Source organism: Amphiprion ocellaris, chromosome 1 (genome assembly GCF_022539595.1).
Source record: "Amphiprion ocellaris isolate individual 3 ecotype Okinawa chromosome 1, ASM2253959v1, whole genome shotgun sequence".
Lineage (NCBI taxonomy): Eukaryota > Metazoa > Chordata > Actinopteri > Pomacentridae > Amphiprion > Amphiprion ocellaris.
This window is the reverse complement of record NC_072766.1, coordinates 5231889-5250539: the sequence shown is the minus strand read 5'-3', so window position 1 is coordinate 5250539 and position 18651 is coordinate 5231889. Positions and strand designations below refer to the sequence as shown.

At 38.9% G+C, this 18651-nt stretch overlaps 1 protein-coding gene across 13 annotated transcripts in view; it reads right to left on the bottom strand.

Annotated features, from left to right (window-relative positions):
* baz2ba (bromodomain adjacent to zinc finger domain, 2Ba) overlaps positions 1-3340 on the bottom strand; it is a 67387-nt gene extending 64047 nt beyond the window's left edge. For all 13 annotated transcript variants that reach the window (XM_023264637.3, XM_055009919.1, XM_055009937.1 and 10 more), the window contains exon 1: positions 3106-3340. The gene's annotated coding sequence lies outside the window, so the exon portion shown is untranslated. The remainder of the gene's footprint in view (positions 1-3105) is intronic.
* Positions 3341-18651: the final 15311 nt, after the last annotated feature.

Below are 18651 nucleotides of genomic sequence, written 5' to 3'. Positions count from 1 at the left end.
GCTAGTGTCACGTTTTAGAGACATAGTGTGTAATAGTGAAAATCACTTATGCATACTTATGAATTTGTAATTATCTGGTATATCATTCACACGACCTATACACTGAACATGTTTTTGATGCCAAAACGAAATGACATCATAATACATTTTTAAGCAAGCGCTGTCTCATACTGATGACTTGATCAATATATCATGCACACCTAATAAATCTCACTTCACTTCATTTTCAGTGGAACACAAACTATGGGTTTCTTCTCAAAAAAAGGAAGATAGCCCCATATTCAATAGCAAAGGATTATAGAGAATACAGCCTTGTGTGCACATGGGATTGTCTTCTCAAAAGCTGTCCAAGTTCTGTCAGATTCAGCACCCCCAGACACAGAGCTCGTGAACCTAATTTCACCTAATCAGCTTAGTCAATAGCAACCGTTTGCTGTGACTTTGGTAGACATGCAAATAGGGCTTAACTATGTCTATCCTTAATTCCTGAATGTTCAAGTCAAGCGGAAGTCCTCCTTTATCTCTTCAAAAACAACAGTTCCAATTTGAGAGAGGAAAAAGAGAAGCAGAGACAGAATAAAACTCCAGTCTAGAGTTGACTTTTTTTTCTTGGCCTGGCAAGGAGAGACATCTCTGATTTGAGTGTGCTTGAGGTAGCACAGTGTGCTTTCATTTCCAACCAACATGGCAAACAAACTCTGACAGATTTGTTCCCCTTTTTTCACTTCAGCTCTTGCTCACTCTCTCTCAAATTATGGGAAAACACACTGCACAAATATATTAGCACTTCTTGTCGGTTTATATGTTCAGCTGCAGCACTTGCGCGCGCGCGCACACACACACGCATTCACACGAGTGCACGTACAAGCGCACACATATTCAAACAAATCTGCACAAAATGACGCTAACAATAGACAGTTGTAATAGTGCTAGAAACTGGGAGACACTGTTCCGTTTCAATTCACTGATACCACTAATGGCTTCTTAGCAGCTCCATGAAATCAAGCAGCTGTCATGTCGATGCATCAGCAGTGAGAGGAGGGAGAGCCATCCCCATAAGGACAGAGGCACCGCGCCTTCATGTTTGGCTAAACATCTGCTCCTCTGCACTCCAGCTTTGCAGCAATAAACGGGCAAACAAAAGAGGTGGGAGGTGAAATGATCAGATTTTCCATTTCAAAGCATTTGTTCAGTTTGTTTTCTTTTCCCCTCCTCTTTCTTAAACTGCTTACGGGACACGGGGAGGGAAGTGAGATCAAAATTGCAACTGTGAGGGATAGAGCACATACATGTGAGCTAAAAAAAATAACACCTTTTTCGCGGCAGAAATTAAATGAGGGGCACCGTTCTTTTTTCTTTCCCAGTCTCCTGTCTAAACTGTTGAAAACAAGTATCACAGCTCAGCCAGGGGTGATCCAAGCTGTGCACGTAATGATGAGAGCGATGCACGTGAGGAGCTGCACGTTTTAAAACTTGTCAATCTGGCAAAGCCATCCGTCATACATTGACTCAACTTTGCATAAACCCAACAATTTCACCAATTACCAATGAATGTTTCGTTAAAGGGTGGCAAACTTCTCACAATTCCATTATCTCCAACAACTTTTGCAATTCAAAGGGTGTCTAATCACTGTTATTTGGCAGTGACATGCAGTTAAATTCCATTTCAACTGTTCCCCCTTTAAAACGAATCTCACTAATTAGGCCTAATATCCTTCCTTCCTTCCTTCACTCCTCCTTCCTTCATTCATTCATTCATTCATTCATTCATGTTTAGTTGCAACATTTACCAACAATATTGGCTTAAAATAGCACAAAAATGCCTCTTTATCTGCATCCACTCATGACCACCTGTCTCTCTTTCTCTTCTGAAAAAAGCACACAATCCTGACATATAACACGTCACTTTATATTTGCTCTTTTTTTTTAAAGCGACCACAAACATCCCTCTTTGAAACACAATCTAAGAAAAAAAAAATCCCCCCGACAACCACACACGGGACGCGAACCACCGTCTCAATGTTGTTGTTTTTCCCCCCTCTCTCGAACAAGTCTAAAACTTTTGGTAAAACTTGAGAAAGAGAGAAAAAAACGTGGATCCATTTCCTTTTAAAGTAGCCCGTGTGTTGTATGTGCGAGAGAAGAAGAAGAGAGAGAAGGGGGGAGAAAAAGGTAAAAGGGGTGCTTGAGGGACGAATTTTAAAACAACCAAGATGGCGAGAGGCTTGTTGTTTTGGAAGGGGCAGGGGTGGGGGGGAAATGGAGGATATTGTAATATACACAAAGGGATAAATTTCAACAACTCGGCCAAGCGGGCTGCTGCTGCTTGCTAGCTTCGCCTGCTCGGTTTGAGGAAGCGACCGCGACAGCAGAGCTCCCTCTTCAAGCCCCGGCAGGCTGGCCAGGCTAGCAACACTGACCCGCTGTGGGGAACGGAATAAATAAAACAACAACAATATCATAAAAGTTAATCCAAACCGAAAAGGTGGGGATATTTATGTATTTATCACCAATTGCGTCCTTTTTTTTGCGATTTCGCGTCGAGGGACTTGTTAAAACTGGATGCGTTTCTTTTAACGGACGGACCTACGGCAGTCCAGTGCTATCGTAGTTCTAACCCCCCTACTAGCTTGACGGTTACACCGATAAATACGCACCGAAGAAAAAGAAATTAAAAAACTGCACATTTCCACGGTTAACAAACGACACCCGACAAGCCCTCGTTTCTCACCAAAAGTTAAATTCCTCGACGATAAAACAAGTTATCAAACGAACCGAGCGAAAGACAGGAAAGGAAAGAGGGACACAAAGACGATTCCCTACTATCAGGTCACCACTCAGAAGAAGAAGGTAAAGAACAAACACTGGGCTTCTTTTCGCTAATAAACAGGTAAAAACTTCCACAAAACGTACCGTTAACGACTACGGGACACGGCGACTCAACAAAATACATCGCGACGAGAAAGCAAGAAACTATACAAAGCAGCTTTTTAAAACAGAAAACACAAGAAGAAAACTCGAAGCCAAAGCTACCACGCAGCTCATCGCTTATTCTTTTTCTGTGATGGGGCGAAAACAGCAGCCAGTGAAATATAAAACACTTACCTTTTTTCAGTTTCGACACTTTACTTTATTTCCAGCGTGGGTTTTTTTTAAGTTTTTTTTTTTTTTTAGTTCAACTAACACTTCGGATCGCTCTTCCTTCTCGCCTCTTTTTTCTCCTTGGTCGGTTTTGGTTATGAAAGAGGTCGGGGACGAATGATAAAGAAGGGAATTGGGCAGTAATTGAGTCTCGGTGTGTGAGTGTGTGTGTGTGTGTTAGTTACTAACAGCAGATTGAAGGAGACTCTTCTCAAGGTTTATTCAGCTCCACTTCAAGGAACCGACCTGACGTCAGCTCACTACTGCCACACAAAGAAAACTTATTATTTGTGCAGCGGCCGTAGTAAAAAAAAAAAAGAAGAAGAAGCGAGGATACAGTGTGCGCTGGTAATTGACCGTTATTACTTTAAAAATGCGACATTGTCATTAAAGCTGCGCAGCTCCTGCAGGATAACTTTATTTATCATGTTGCTCACGGTGGCATCATATCGGACGGTGATGTAAACAAATGCAAACACGCAAATAAAACAAACAGCCTTAATTCTATTTTTTATGTTAAAAAAATACCTTAACTTTTTAATAGCCTAACTTTTCACATTTTTGAATGATAATTACATTGTAGGTTGGATTTTTTTTTTTTTAAAGAAAAGCATCACATCTAAAAAGTTGCACAATCCTATTTTTGGATGCAATATGAATAAAGTTGCTTTTCTTACTAAGAATGACCTGCAAGCAGACGATTTGTTTTGGCATTTTTAATTTTTTTTTTCAAGATGTGATGATCAAAGAATCCTCTAAATGGGGTAGTCGTTGATTAATTTTCAATCAGTCGATTAATTGATTGGTCTGTTTGACTAATTATTTAATCTCTAGTTGAAAGTGAAGACTGGATTTAGTTTTTAAAAAGCTCTATCATCTATCTATCTAGTTTGTGTTTGCCCCCATTCCAATAACCTCTATAGCATAATTACATTTACAATAAATAAAAAACATCACTGGACACACTGATTGCTTTCCATCTATCTATCTATCTCAATTCAGCTTCACCTTTATTGTCATTCATTAATGTATGTAGTACACAGTTAAAAAGACATTTTGTCACATCCATATCTATCTATCTATCTATCTATCTATCTATCTATCTATCTATCTATCTATCTATCTATCTATCTATCTATCTATCTATCTATCTATCCTCATGTCTTCGACTAATAACTGACCAAACGGCGATGATACCTGATCAAACAAATACAAATCGGGCTCCAAATTACAAGGCATTTGCCGAAAAAACAAAACCCAGAAATGGGACAGCTCTTCCTCGGGATAGGATCAATACATTGCCTGGCAAAGACAGCCATCTGTGCCTAATTGTATGCTTTACCTCCTCTTCTGAACACACAATAAGCAACAGGCTGAACGCAGGCCCTCTGACCCAGACTGGGTTTCCAGACGGGGGAAGATTATTTCATTCAACTGGAAAACAACAAGGGGGTGGGGTGGTGGTGCTGGGGAGCTTTTTTTTTTTTTTGCAGATGGAGTGGGCAACTGTTCTTATATGCCCCACCCTGATGAGGATGAGGATGGGTCACGGAGCCCCCGAGCCAACTGGTGTGTCTCTGCATGTCACATCACCACTAGTTGTATCCATTTTAACAGGTATTATACTGGATTAACAAACTGTTCACTGTTACTTTATAGACACCTCATAAATCAAACACCAACAATGAACTCATTGTTAGCAGAGTGATGGAGTGTTGGTTTACGGGCACATTCATATTAATGCTTCATAAACATTATAAATGACCATAAATGTATCCAGATTTCTCATTCTCTCTCTCTTTCTCTATGCTGTTATGTCACAACATCCAAAAGTGTCACCCTAATGTTACTCAGAAATCTGTCATTTTTTTAATGTGTAATTAATAAAGAAAGAAAAGCGGGTGAAACATTTGTGATCATCAGAGTTTGCATGGACGGACACGAAGCCCCTTATTCAGCTTGTGGCGCACAGTTAAAGCCATTTTATAAGCTTGCTCTCCATGTTCTTTGGTCATTGATTTTTCTCTCTGCCCCTTTCCATTACCTGTTGAGATGGGGGGTTTTTGCTCTTCTTCAAACGAACACACACACACACACACACGCAGACACACACATATACACAAAATCCTCTCTATCAGTCTCTCTAGCCACTGGCACCCTGGTGTATTTCTCCATCTCCTCCGCCTCTTGTAGCAGGAATGACAGGCCATGAGGAATGACAGTGGCTCTGTTTGTCATACAGTAGCAGCAAGAAGCAAGGATTTTTAATTGCATTGGAGAATCTTCATTAAAGAGAGCACATGGGGGCGGGAATGGAGGGGGGGGGCTGCATGGGGCGGCGTCGGGGGGCACTCTGAGCATCGTCATTAGGAGAAGGCGCTGGTAGCATAGAAGGGTGGACCCTCTTTGCATGCACACTGAGAATGCCTGCCGTACCTCGGTCATTTGTAACATAATAAGTGCCAGCACAATGACTGCAATGCGAGAAAGCACACCACAGGGAAGAGAAGGGGGAAGGGAGACAGCATGTCTGTCTAAAAGAGGGACTTTTTTTGTCTTGATTAGAAAGTATAATGAGCCACTAAAGAAACAGGGAAAAAAAAAGAGGATCTCTCCTGAGACTGATGGAAAACAAATTAATCTGGTGATTTAAATTTAATTATTATTTTTCTATTAGTCCACCATGCAAAGACAGGGACAGCCATCAGAAGCGAGGAGCTGTGCTTGCATTTATTGATTTTTGTCCAGACACATTCAAGGAATACAGATTCATCTGCTCTCTTCCCCACACAATCCACTATGTGGGATTCCATTAACACAAGAAGCTTCCAGCAACTCTAAGATGTTTAATTTGAACTCCATAAATGGAGCTTAAAATAGTGTTCACACACAAGAAAAAGTGGCCTAAGGATGTCTTTTTATGCAATTGAATTAGCCATCACTTATTGTTGTGCCCTACATAATAAGTATTAAATAAACACCCAATAAATTAAATTAAGACAATGTTCTGCTGTATAGAATGAGTCAAGCGCTATTGTTCCTCTCTGCCTCCGACATCTTACACTGCTATAATAGTTGAGTTTAATTTAATCTTTTGTTTTGGATTAATGCAAGAACTCTGCAACCGGACTGTAATTATTCTTGCCATCCATGTAGTATCTCCTCTTTGTTGCATCCTTTCAATACATCAGTAGTCCTGAACACAATGCCTTGTGAGATGTAATGATTTGAAAAGTCAATGATTTGAACTGCCTGTGTGATTAAAGCACAAGGGACCAATTTGTGGCTGCTATATGTAGAATACTGGTGTGCCTCAAGTAACATTCATATTCTCTCGCTGACATAAAATTCAGCAATTACGCCAGATGAACACTATTATTGATTAGTATCCTGCTATCCCTTACTGGTTCATCACAGATTTTCTGAAAGTCTAACTACGCCTAATGGCATATGGGAATCAGTGTGACCGTGAAATATGCATTAATCCATGACCTTCAACTCCAGAGACATTTACAGGAAGCAGGTTAAGGGATGTTACAAGTGTTTTTGCGACACTGTTGTTTTTAACCATCCTAATGTCACACTTGTGATTCACTGTCAGCTCAGAAAAATCCTGTACTTTTTCAGTTAAAGCATACAGAAGTAACTGGATAAAAAGTGATTTGGAAGATCCAGCAAATAATGTTTTCCATGTAAGGTTGACTGATAAACCCCTGCACAGTTTAAATGAATGCACTCGGAGGGTGTTTATTGTGGTGAATGTAACTGAGCAGAACCCTCTGTTGCATGATGTAATACACAGAAGGGAGAAATCATCATAATAGCAGAGTAGTAGAGTGACTCATTCGTTGATGAGGTACATTCACACTGTCATTCAATGAGGAGATGCAGTCTGTGTGCACATGTTGTCAGTGTATGACCGATGGAGACACAGACAGAGAGAGAGAGCATTAGTATGTTGCTTTTCTGGGAATGAGGAGTCATTTGTGCCAGGAAAGTGGAGAAACAACTCTCAGTCCCACAGTGATGCATCTCTCCATGAAGAATGAGATCACAAGCAAATGTCACCCCAACCTGAGCAAAGCCAAATGACCTTGAATCAAATAAAAACATCTTTACCCACGTCAGTGTGTACACACACCACACAAAATGTCAGCAGATTTTCCATTTGCTAAATCTGCGCCTAAGTGCAGGGGTTTAGCGAAGGTAATCAACCTAGTATTTTCCTTTGAGTCCATATGAATATCACCCTGGAGGAGCCCTGCTGTTAAATACAGCTAACTACAGTTAACTGTGCACTTAGTTTTATAATTTAATCAACTTCAGATAAAGTAGTACAACATTTTCAGCATTCATTGGAGCAATAATGACACAAAGAGAGAAAAATAGATGCAGACAGCAAAAGTGATGTTACTTACATTCTGCATCTGAGCAATTTCTCTTGTTCTCTGCCTTTGGTGACAGATGAGGGGATTTTTCAAGGGAAATGACTTTCACAGTTGAAGGAATTTCAAGCTTCAGCGCATTACTTTATCATAGTTTACATATAACTTAGCTTTGATTTCTGTCCACAGCAGATAGCTATATCTGTGACAGTGGAGTGTACATTGATGGATAAGTGACAGGCGTACTTTGTGTTCTATTATCGTAGCTGAGAATTCACTACTTTCCTCTCTGTTCTCTGACCCACATAGAAAGCGTGATAGTAGTTATTACTTTAGTGCATTTGTAACACAGTTTGTTTTATGTTTAATTTACTTGCGACAAAGTTTACACCGTCTATTAGAAATCCACAAACATTCCTTGAATAATGTATGGTCAAAAATGTATTGTAATTCCACTGAAGTCACCCACAAGTGATTTGTAATGCAAAGGTAAGGCTACCTTTCATGAAATTCCACTCAAATGCTAATCCACTGGAGGCTCTCCGCTCATATTGAGAGACATTGTCGGCAAAATCAGTCATAGATTTAACAATGTTGAGTTTCTGCAGGCAGAATGCTTTGGGTTTTTTTTCTTTTCAAGCAGTGACTCTGACAAGTTTGATTTCTCGGAGTTTCCTGAAAATCTGGATCAAAGCAAGTAAAAACAATACAGTTATTTAGTCTGTAGTGGGACTCATAACTAATCTGAACCTATGCTTTGTGCAACATGATCAGTATTTAATATGGGAGACTTTAGCACTTTTATTGAATAAGATTTTGGCTCAAATTATGCATGCAAGAAGAAACAGTTGGTGAATCGTAGAGATAAAAAAAGGAAGGCCTGCAGTCATCATGATTAAAATGACAGTTTTGAGTGCATAGTGGGTCTACTAACTGACTCTACAGTTGCACAAGTATGTTGAAACAGCCAACTGTCTCAGATTGTTTTTTTCAAAATTGTGAAATTTATCAGTTCCTTGTCGGCTGAAGAAAGTTTAGTTTTAATAAAAGAAAAACTTCGCAGAGCTTTGTTTGTCTTATTCTTACATTCAGTTTGATAAGATAGAAAAGAGACACATGAAATAAAAGTGCAGTGAGCGTTTGTGTGGAGGGATTACGGTTATTACAGCAGGCTGAGTTTTGTTCAAGCATAGTAAGAGAACAATATATGAAAGTGTTTCATTTTCTTAAATGTCTTCAGACACATCAAGATAATGGAATGCTTCGATATAAAAATATTGTTGTGACATATATTCGTACTGTAGCTACAGGATGAAATATAGCAGAAATAAAATTGCTACTACTCTGACCTGACATATTTTCATGCCTAAATAATTGCATAAGCTTCCCGAAGTGTTTTTCACACCCACACATGACCACAAGTGAAGCACGTCATACTTAACACAAAATGCTTCTGTGTGTATTTTGAAGGGGATACTATGAAAAAAGCCTTTGAGGGTATACATTTGCGTAAGGTGAATTCAGCTTTGGTTTGTTCTCAGCGTTAATTCCCATAGCTATTTGTAGCCTTTATTATCTACAAATGAAAGCACAAAGCAAACATGTCCAACATGAAATTGGTGCAAATATTTTCCATCAGAATGCTACCCATGGTCTAATTATAGACCTTAAAGTCTCATTTAAATGCATAAAAAATGCCCACGCATACCATATGAGCTATTTTCAGGTACTGTGTGTCAAGGCCATCAAAAATCCATCTATTGAACAAGCTTTCATATTCATTCTAGGTGTGTGTTTGAACTCCGTATAAACCCTAAGAGCTAGTATAAAATGTATGAACAAAGCCCCCCCTGTGCAGACGTAATGTTCGCCTGCATATTGGTGGTCAGCATCAGTGCTGCATTTAATCAGTAAATACAGAAAAAAAGACTTTTAAAAATATATATATCAAACTTCATTGTACTGTATGGAGCATTGAAATATGTGATCCCTCCCACCCCAACTTTTTAATGTTTACATGGAACCATTTTTCCCCCTCAGGATCCTGTGTTTATGTGTATATTTAGTCATTTTAGGTCATTCTTATGTAATAAGCAAAAACATTTCATAATAAAATGTGAAAATATCAGTAAGAAAGCTTGTAAGAAATTGTTGAAATGGGAATTATAAGGTCTAATCAGATATAATAGGACAGCTTCATTGTGTATCTTATTAATTCATTCACAGAAATCTGAATTTGTGTGTTTAACATACAGCAGATAATACACAACCCGGTTTGATTTCTTCATATTTTTAAGGACATTTTATACCAGAGTGATTTTAAATTTCTCAGGATCTCTCTGTAAGAAAATCATTAATGCCTCAAAGTAATAAAAGCGCGGTTTATCTGCATCACGCACTGATATTTGCCTCCAAGCCTGATTGCTCACTGTTTTAGAGGATTCATCCAAGAAACGAAGATGTTGTGTTTAAAAATACACCTCTTCACAGTGCCCTACAGCCTACTCAAATCTTCAACTTTCCCACAGCTCACTACTGATGCTGTGAAACTCAGAATGCAGTTAGTGACCAAGAAATTACTGAGAATTAGTTTCAATCGCAAAATCAGGAAGTGAGTCTTTATTTTCCTTTCAACTGGGAACTTCTCAGATCCTTGTGGGGAATCTGATTTCTTTATAAAATGCAGATGCATTACAGAAGCTACAATAATGCTTCAGCATGCTTTATAAAAACCAAGACAACTATATTGTCTAGGTTCCCAAAAATGAAAAAGTCTGGAATGCTGACGTCAAAAAGGTGATAACATCTGCCAGTCAAACTGTCACACCTGCGCGTCTGAAAGTTTCACTATGAATAAAAGCTGGTCAGTGAACCTTGAAGTATGGAGGAGTCAGAGAGAACATCATAGCTTGGAAATGAAAGTCAGGTTTGGTGAGTAATAATAATCTACTTTATAGTTACAACACAATTCACAAGCTCTTTGCGTGTCAATTTAACCTTTAGAATGAGTTGAATTCAAACTAAATTTATGCTTATTCGGTGATGCAGTTTCTCTCTCTGACAGTGTGGATTTGTAATATTTTCATAATCAACAGTCTCGGGATAAATTATTCAGCAGACATGTAGGCGGGACGAGTGTTTAGTTCCTGAATAACAATAAATATAGAATTAAGGTTTGAAGTTAGTAAAGGTAAATGAGCAAGAAATGCATGCATGTATGAGAGTAGATGTAAGTCCATGTCTGACCGTAATAAAAGGGATATTCAGGAGATATTGGATGAATAACTGGTTGTAATGTCGAGTCAGGGAAAAGAAACAAAAACTAACTTGAAAAACAAACAAACAAAGGACCACGTGGTTGAGAAGACATCCATAAACCTTCATCAAATTGTGCAAATTACGTATTTGCTGACAAGCATCTGCACCCAGACCTAGGTGGGCCTGTGGGGGTGGTCTTAAGACGGTTTTAGGGTGGATGAAAACAGGCTCTGGTGTTAATTAACACTGGCAGGCCACTGTTCCTCCTGGCAGTGTGCAGGCAGACATTCTGGCCTGCCCTCAGTGACGCCTGGTCAAAAATAGGGCACCACACAGCACAGTAATGATCACAATGGTGACATCATCTTTGCCTTCAATGTGCTCTCCCCTCGGTGCTCTTCTGAACAAAGAGCAGCAGGCATGCAGGGAGGGAGGCAGATGTCACTTTGTGTCTGGGGAACATTAAGACCAACAAATGTTCTCTGAATCCTTGGAGGAGCCTTTTAGCGTCTGTGTGGGGTGAAACACTGCTTTGCTAAGAGTCACTGATTGAAAAATGGGCTCCTTCTCTTCAATGAATGACTTTTTTTACGCATTTGTGTGACTTTAACACGCGTGGACTTGCTTGTTGGAACAGAGCAAATCTATGGTGAGAGAAGAGTGTCTGCAAATAGCTCACCAGCATTTTAGATGGTGCCCCTCAAACATGTGACCTAAAGTGTTAACACATGTGGCCTTGTATTTTCCTCATTGTTACTGATCTGTTCGGATGTATGTCTGTAAGTCTTGTGTTTAGAGGAGCCACTTTAAATACGGCCTCACACAAAACATCAAATGGACAAACACTTCCTCATAATGAAAACATAAACATGATTGTCTGTCTGTTCTCAAGTTACCATGAGATCACCACTGACAGAGATACTGCACTGTAAGCTTAAATCTGAACTCAGTCTTTGGCCATATTTAGCCTTAAGTTTGTGGCATTTCACAATTTCCGAGCATTAAAAAAACTACTCGGTGAGAGGGTTTCTAAGAGGAACACAAAATAGGAAATTCTCCTGGGACAACAACTTACAATGTGTGCTTAGTAAGTTCACTTGCTTCTAAGAATCCTACTTTTGATTTACACTGGAAATAACTCAAAACCTTATCCTGGATGCTCTCTCCTTTCTCTAAAGGCACAGACTCTTGCTCTTTGTGCTCTTGAAGACACTGAGCTTGTATTGTAGTCCTCCTTTAAACTGGCCTTTGTGGCATTCATGTGTCTCCACAAACAGAGAGAGAAGGAGAGCCAGAGAGAGAGGGAGGAAGGGGGAGAGAGAGAGAGAGGAAACAGATTCTCAAGACCTGGACGAGCCGTGGGAAAAGAGGGGTCTTGTAGAGGAAAAGCAGAAATGTCTCAGGACATTCCTTTGTGATTACAGAGTGCTGGACAAATCCAGACATTCTTGCAGTTATTCTGTGTCGAGTTAAAGTGAATTTCATGAGCTCAGTGTAAACATCAACATCTCAGATGCTGTTAGACATGTGAAGAAGTGTGTGTGTTTGTGTGTTTTCCTTTTTGAACGATTTGATTTTAATAAACACAGTCCAGAGAGAAACCTGCAGCAGAAATCCGCTATCACTTTGCAATAATTATGCATTTCCTTTGTACACTGGGAAACTTTGATGTTGCGCCACGCCATCCTGTACAGCTGGAATAAAAGAACAACAGCTCAGACAGACAGGTAGGTATCCGTCTCATATCCACAGCACACACATAAGAGGATTCGAGAAAGAGGAGAGCATTGTGTGCAAATCTCAGGTTACATGCCAGGGATCTCAGCTGAAAGAGCTAGCTGCCCCCAGTGGAAAAAAGCATGTTCCTCCCTTGTCACAGCTACCATGAATGAGAAAACAGCTCCAAGGAATGCTCCATTATCATCCTATCAGCGGCTCCTGGGGGGGAGGAGAGCTTGTAGTCTGCCTTCACTTAGCAGTGTGTAGAATCATGTGTCTGAAGGAGGAAAGCTGTGCTGGGGGGCGAGTGGCCTACAGACCCGCAACTGGGTTGAGCAGCCTCCTCCCCAACTCGCCAGACCTTGCACTTCCTCATTTGTCTAGGTCATGCGTCCTTTTTGTCAGCAATTAATCTGCAGCCCCACCCTCCTATATTTATCCCTTTCGCTCTCTGTTTCTCCTTCACCTCTTGCTCCGTTAGCCTTGGGTGGATTTACACTTGGTTTGATCACTGTTCACCATTGTATACATGCAACTAATAATGGATTGCTGGGGCCCCTTTAGGTGCTACATTTTACTGAGCATGATGAGTATCTTGTTGACCTTCACATTATTATGCATCTGCTGTGCAACAGTGCTCCCACTCTGCTCCTAACTGACCTTCCTGGACCCCCACACACTTAACATGAATCCATTGTTCGTGGTTGTAAACTTATCTTGCTCGATTAGAAGGAAAAAAACAAAACACACAAAACACACACGCACACGCGCAACAACCTGCAACATAAAAACAAAATGATGAAAGGGTATGTGTTTAGACTTATCTTTGATCATTGCTTCCTGAGGTCTACTAAATTAGACGCGAGTTAAAGTATGTAAATCATGTGAATGCTCCTAATCCTGGATTTGCGGTGATGAAGGGATGTACAATGCCTTTCAAAGCAATTATTCAAATCAATCTAATTAAATTGGTTGAAATTGGCTTTAATTGCCTCCCTGACAAAACAAACACCAAGTTGTGGCATCCAAATAACAGTGCGGTTCAAAGATGTGAGAGGGGAGAAAAAAGTGTGAACTACAGCGCCCCTTAGTGGTCACTGGGGTCCTGTGGCTTTTATAATGACGTCAGCCCTGGACAGTACAGTGAACACACACCATGTCTCTCTCTCTCTCCCTGTCTGTCTGTGAACTTGTATTACTCATGTTGTGGGGACATAAATCTGTTTATGCAGTCACACTGTGGGGATAAGTGGTGTTTATGGTTTGGTTTGGGGTAAGTCTCCAAGAAATGAATGTAGGTCAATGTCATGTCCTCAGCAGTGACTGAAACACGACTCTCTCTCTCTGTGTGTGTGTGGATAATAATCAAACACACAAACAAATGACAAATAGTGGTCAGTGGCTCTTCAGTGATGCACCTACAGGTCACAGTGTGTTTGCTGATGAACCACTTTGTAAAGACTTTAAACAGTGGCTATTAGATCAAATGAGCTGTGCTCGTCCAAAGGGCCCTCTCTGGAATGGATGGTCTGTAGTGAATCTCCTGTTGCTTTTCTCGCTCCTGTCATTTTGTCCCATTAATGCTTTCTTGTGTCATTATCTAGTGCTATAGTGTGAAGCTGCAGCCTGCATTTAGAGTTTAGCTTTCACCAACAAAGCTACTATCTACAGTCCCTGACTTCTTTTTTGTCCATCCATATATAGTCATGGAAAAATGATTAGACCACCCTTGTTTTCTTCAATTTCTTGTTCATTTTAATGTCTGGTACAACTAAAGGCACATTTGTTTGGACAAATATAATGATAACAAGAAAAAATAGCTCATAAGAGTTTAATTTCAGAGCTGAAATCTAGCCATTTTTGATGGTTTTCTTGATAATAACCAAAATCACTTCAGTCCTTACATCAATAGCTATGGCATTGTACTCCCAAAAACAGTGATTTTAGGTATTCCATGTTTTCTTTTCTGTCTCTTTTAGTCCCATGATCCACACAGGAGTTACTACTTGATTGCATAACCATTGTTTCTGATGACTGCAGCCATGTGTCTTGGCATTCTTTCCACCAGCTTCTAACATTGTTCTGCTGTCACAGCAGTCCATTCCTGTTGCACTAATTCAAAGAAATTTGCTTTGTTTTTGGACTTGTGGTTCTCCATTTTGCGTTTGATGATTTTCCACAGATTTTCAATTGGATTTAGATCTGGTGATTGAGCAGGCCAGTTCACAACATGTCATCTTAAGGCATGAACTCATTCTCAGCAGCAGAGGTGACTCTTGATCTTTCTTTCCTGGGGCAGTTCTCATGAGAGCCAGTTTTATCGTAGTGCTTGATGGTTTTCAAAGTTTTTGCAGTTTTCCGGACTCCCATAATATGGATTCTAACAGCTGTCAAGTAGGGCTGTCAACTGTGTACCAACCTGACTTCTGCACAACACAACTGATGGTCCCAACCTCATTAAGAAGGCAAGAAATTCCACAAATTAACCTTGACAAGGCACAACTGTGAAGTGAAACCATTTCAGGTTCTACCTCATGAAGCTCATGAAGAGAATGCCAAGTGTGTGCAAAGCAGTAATCAAAGCAAAGGGTGGCTATTTTGAAGAATCTAAAATATAAAGCAAGTTTTGACTTATTTCACACTCTTTTCATATATTTCATGTGTTCATTCATAGTTTTGTTGCCTTCAGTGAGAATCTACAATGAACATAGTCATGAAAATAAAGAAAAACCATGAAATGGGAAGGTGTGTCCAAACTATTGACTAGTAGTATATATTTTAAGGCACACTGTATGGCAAGGTGAGGACTTAATGCTATTATACTATAGATAGAAACCCTACTTTTGACTGGTGGTGAACACGACCAGTCAAAAATTTAGACACACCTTCTCATTCAATGGTTTTTATTTATTTTCTACATTGTAGATTACTACTAATGACATCAAAACTATAAAAGAATACATATGGAATTATGTTGTAAACAAAGAAATGTTAATCTTCAGTATTAATCTACAATGTAGAAAATAATACAAATAAATAAAAAGCATTGAATAAGAAGGTGTGTCCTGGTAGTGTATACAAAATAAAACTGAATTAAACTGAATGTTTTCTGAGTTTAAATAAGGGGTAAAAGAATGAATAATGGTTGTAGTTTTGTAAACAGAACATAAGTTGGTCTGAATTTTTTTGCAATGTGAAAACTGGATGTGCATAGGTTTAGTGCGCATATTACTCCACTAAAATAATCAAGACTGCCATTTTGTTTCATATTACATGTCAGATCTCTATCTCCCTCTGTTTATCCCTATCAACTGTTAAATCAAGGAAAAAATGCACATAAATATTCTAAAAGAAACATTTAGTTAAATATTAAAGCCTCTAACTCCACAATTTGGCTACAAAAATCCATGTATTTAATTATTTACAATAAGCATTGTTTAACTGTGATATGTGCAACTATTAAAGGGTGCATTTACCCCAAATTCACCCCTCAAAAAACATATTTTTTCACTTATTCCCATAGTTTGGGCTTTATTTATTTACTCAAACTTGAGATATCCATCTCTGAAATATCTGCCTTCATCCCAGTTGTGAATGAAATTTAATTTGCGCTGCTCACAGCACTGAAAAATCTAATTTAAAAAATCATCATCATCTTTTTTCCAGAGAGAACAGCACTCTGGATAATCCACAGGCTTTATTTAAATTAAAATTACTCCGTAAGAAGTAGTCCCTACAAAGACAGTTTACGGTGTTTTCTGTGGATGATGTTATCTCTCTGCACCAAGTCCTTTGTATTCAGGAGGAGTTGCTAAATTATCAGATGTGTCCATGACTCTCATTAAAAGACACTTGTTTTGTATTTGGCATTTACTTAGCACTGCTGGAGAGCATGAAAGTAGCTGTAAGCAAGTCAAGTTTTCACTTGAATTTACTGTGTCTCTCTTGGGGCAGCTGCTTTTTTCCCCTCAGAAAATGTCAGGATGCCACGCTGCACTTCAGATCCATCTCATGCCCCAGTTTAGTCTAAATCCAGTGAGTAGTGTGTAGGGGACATATTATAAAAGACAGATACTTAAAACTTGAATCTAATAAAAAATACATTCACAAAACATTCGCAAATTTCACATTAACTTTCAAGGCAAACTGCTACAGTTTAAATGTTTTAATGGCTGTATTCAGCATTTTAATGAATAAACCACAGCAGATAAAATATAGACTAAGCACTTCAATCTCAGTTTTTATGCTGTCTTTCTTTCCATACTGTGGTTTCTAATTTCATTGCATGAATTGTACAATTTGCTACGTGCCCTCTTTTCTGATTGTACATATATTAGAGGCCCCAGTTTTCATAAATTAAGATGGAAAGAAGGTCTCACTGCTGTAATAATAATTAATTACAAGAAAAAGTCCCACAGTTATGACTTTATGTAATGTAAATATCAGCAACATGTAGTTAAATATTGAAAGTATTATTTAATCATAATGGCAGAAGAAACCCTCTTCCTACAGATTTGTTTTCATTTGATATAGTGTAGAAAAGTTTAATCTGTAACACTGTATTATATTTCATTACTGCATCATATGTTTAGTTCCCTTTCTGAGGCCTTGTTTGTATTATCAACAAATTAAAAGCAGCTGTAAAATACACAGCTAATAATTGTAAGTGCCTCTGAACACTGTATGTACACACATTACTTGAGTAACTACACGTCCTACGATTGCCTGTAATATATAATTGCAACTGAAAAAAAATCAGCTCAGACAAACAGCAGGTTGACTTTTTGAGAATAAATTACTAAATTAACTCCCTCATGTACGTCGTGTTGCCTTCAGTATCCCCAATTAGTACACATCAGAGAGTCATAGTGTATAAAGTGAGCAACAAAAGTATGATAATGCTTGCATTATTTAAAGTGTATGTGCTTTACTCACTAGTTACACAGTATTTGAGGCTGCAAAGGGTGTCTTTTATTTCCAGTTGGACTCACCAGCTGATATTTCTGGCTACCTCAGTAGCCAATATCCCAGAGTTAAGGACAAAAACCTGCAGTTGTAATGCTACAAATCCAAGTGCTTCCCCGAGGGAACTTGCTGGCACCTTTAATGCTGTTCATTGTGCCAGATTTTTGGTTTTTTTTAGGCCTTATGCAACAATTTTTTTTGCAAATTCATCCTCTGTAGTACTAGTTGTGATTTTATCTACTTGTTTTGCCTCTAATAGTTAATCAGTAATATGTGTTGGCTCTTGAGAGCACAGAAACGTCAACCCATTTTAAGACATTAAGCAGCAGGACTTTTCTTGGACTATAAACATAGATCGTCGTGATGCAACTCATCTGCCTATGCCTTAAAATATTCAGGTATTCAAACTCTGATAGAATAGAATAGAATAGAATAGAATAGAATAGAATAGAATAGAATAGAATAGAATAGAATAGAATAGAATAGAATAGACATACTTTATAGATCTATAAGGGGAAATTCCTTAATTCTGATGTTACACTGTCTATGTTTGTGACTTTTTTTTTTTAGAAAGTAGTAAACTTCCACTGATGTTTTAAGTCAGATGTAGTCTGGTTAATTCAGAGGATCACTAAACTGGAGGGACAATTTAGTGTTCTTGTGTTGGCATAACTCATGTACAGTCCACCAACACTGACTTGTTGGTGGAGTTCATCTCCAAACATGAAAATATGATTGATTTCTTCCCTAAGCCACATGGGGGTGTTGTTTGCTCGGCTTGAAAACAAAGACATGCGGTTTAATTTAACCACTGATTGATTGGTTTTATTTTGATCTATAAATTATAAAAAATAATGACAGACGGAAAATAATAATAACGTACAACTGAAGACATATAAGGCACCCAAGGGCTTAAACAAGCAATGAAGCAGAGTGCTGGCCTATGAAAAGCTGCAGGCCAAAGCCAAAGCTTATTACACCTACCTACCCCTGTTTGAACTTGCACAAGCTGCACAGTCCAGACCAGACAATAGCTAAACACAAAGCTATCCCCTAACATGTACATACACATGGTATACACATGGACATTTACACCCACCAGTAAAGACTATTACAGGATATACTCAATTATATCACTACACCATATCACAATTTGTCATTTAGCATACAGACTAGAACAGGA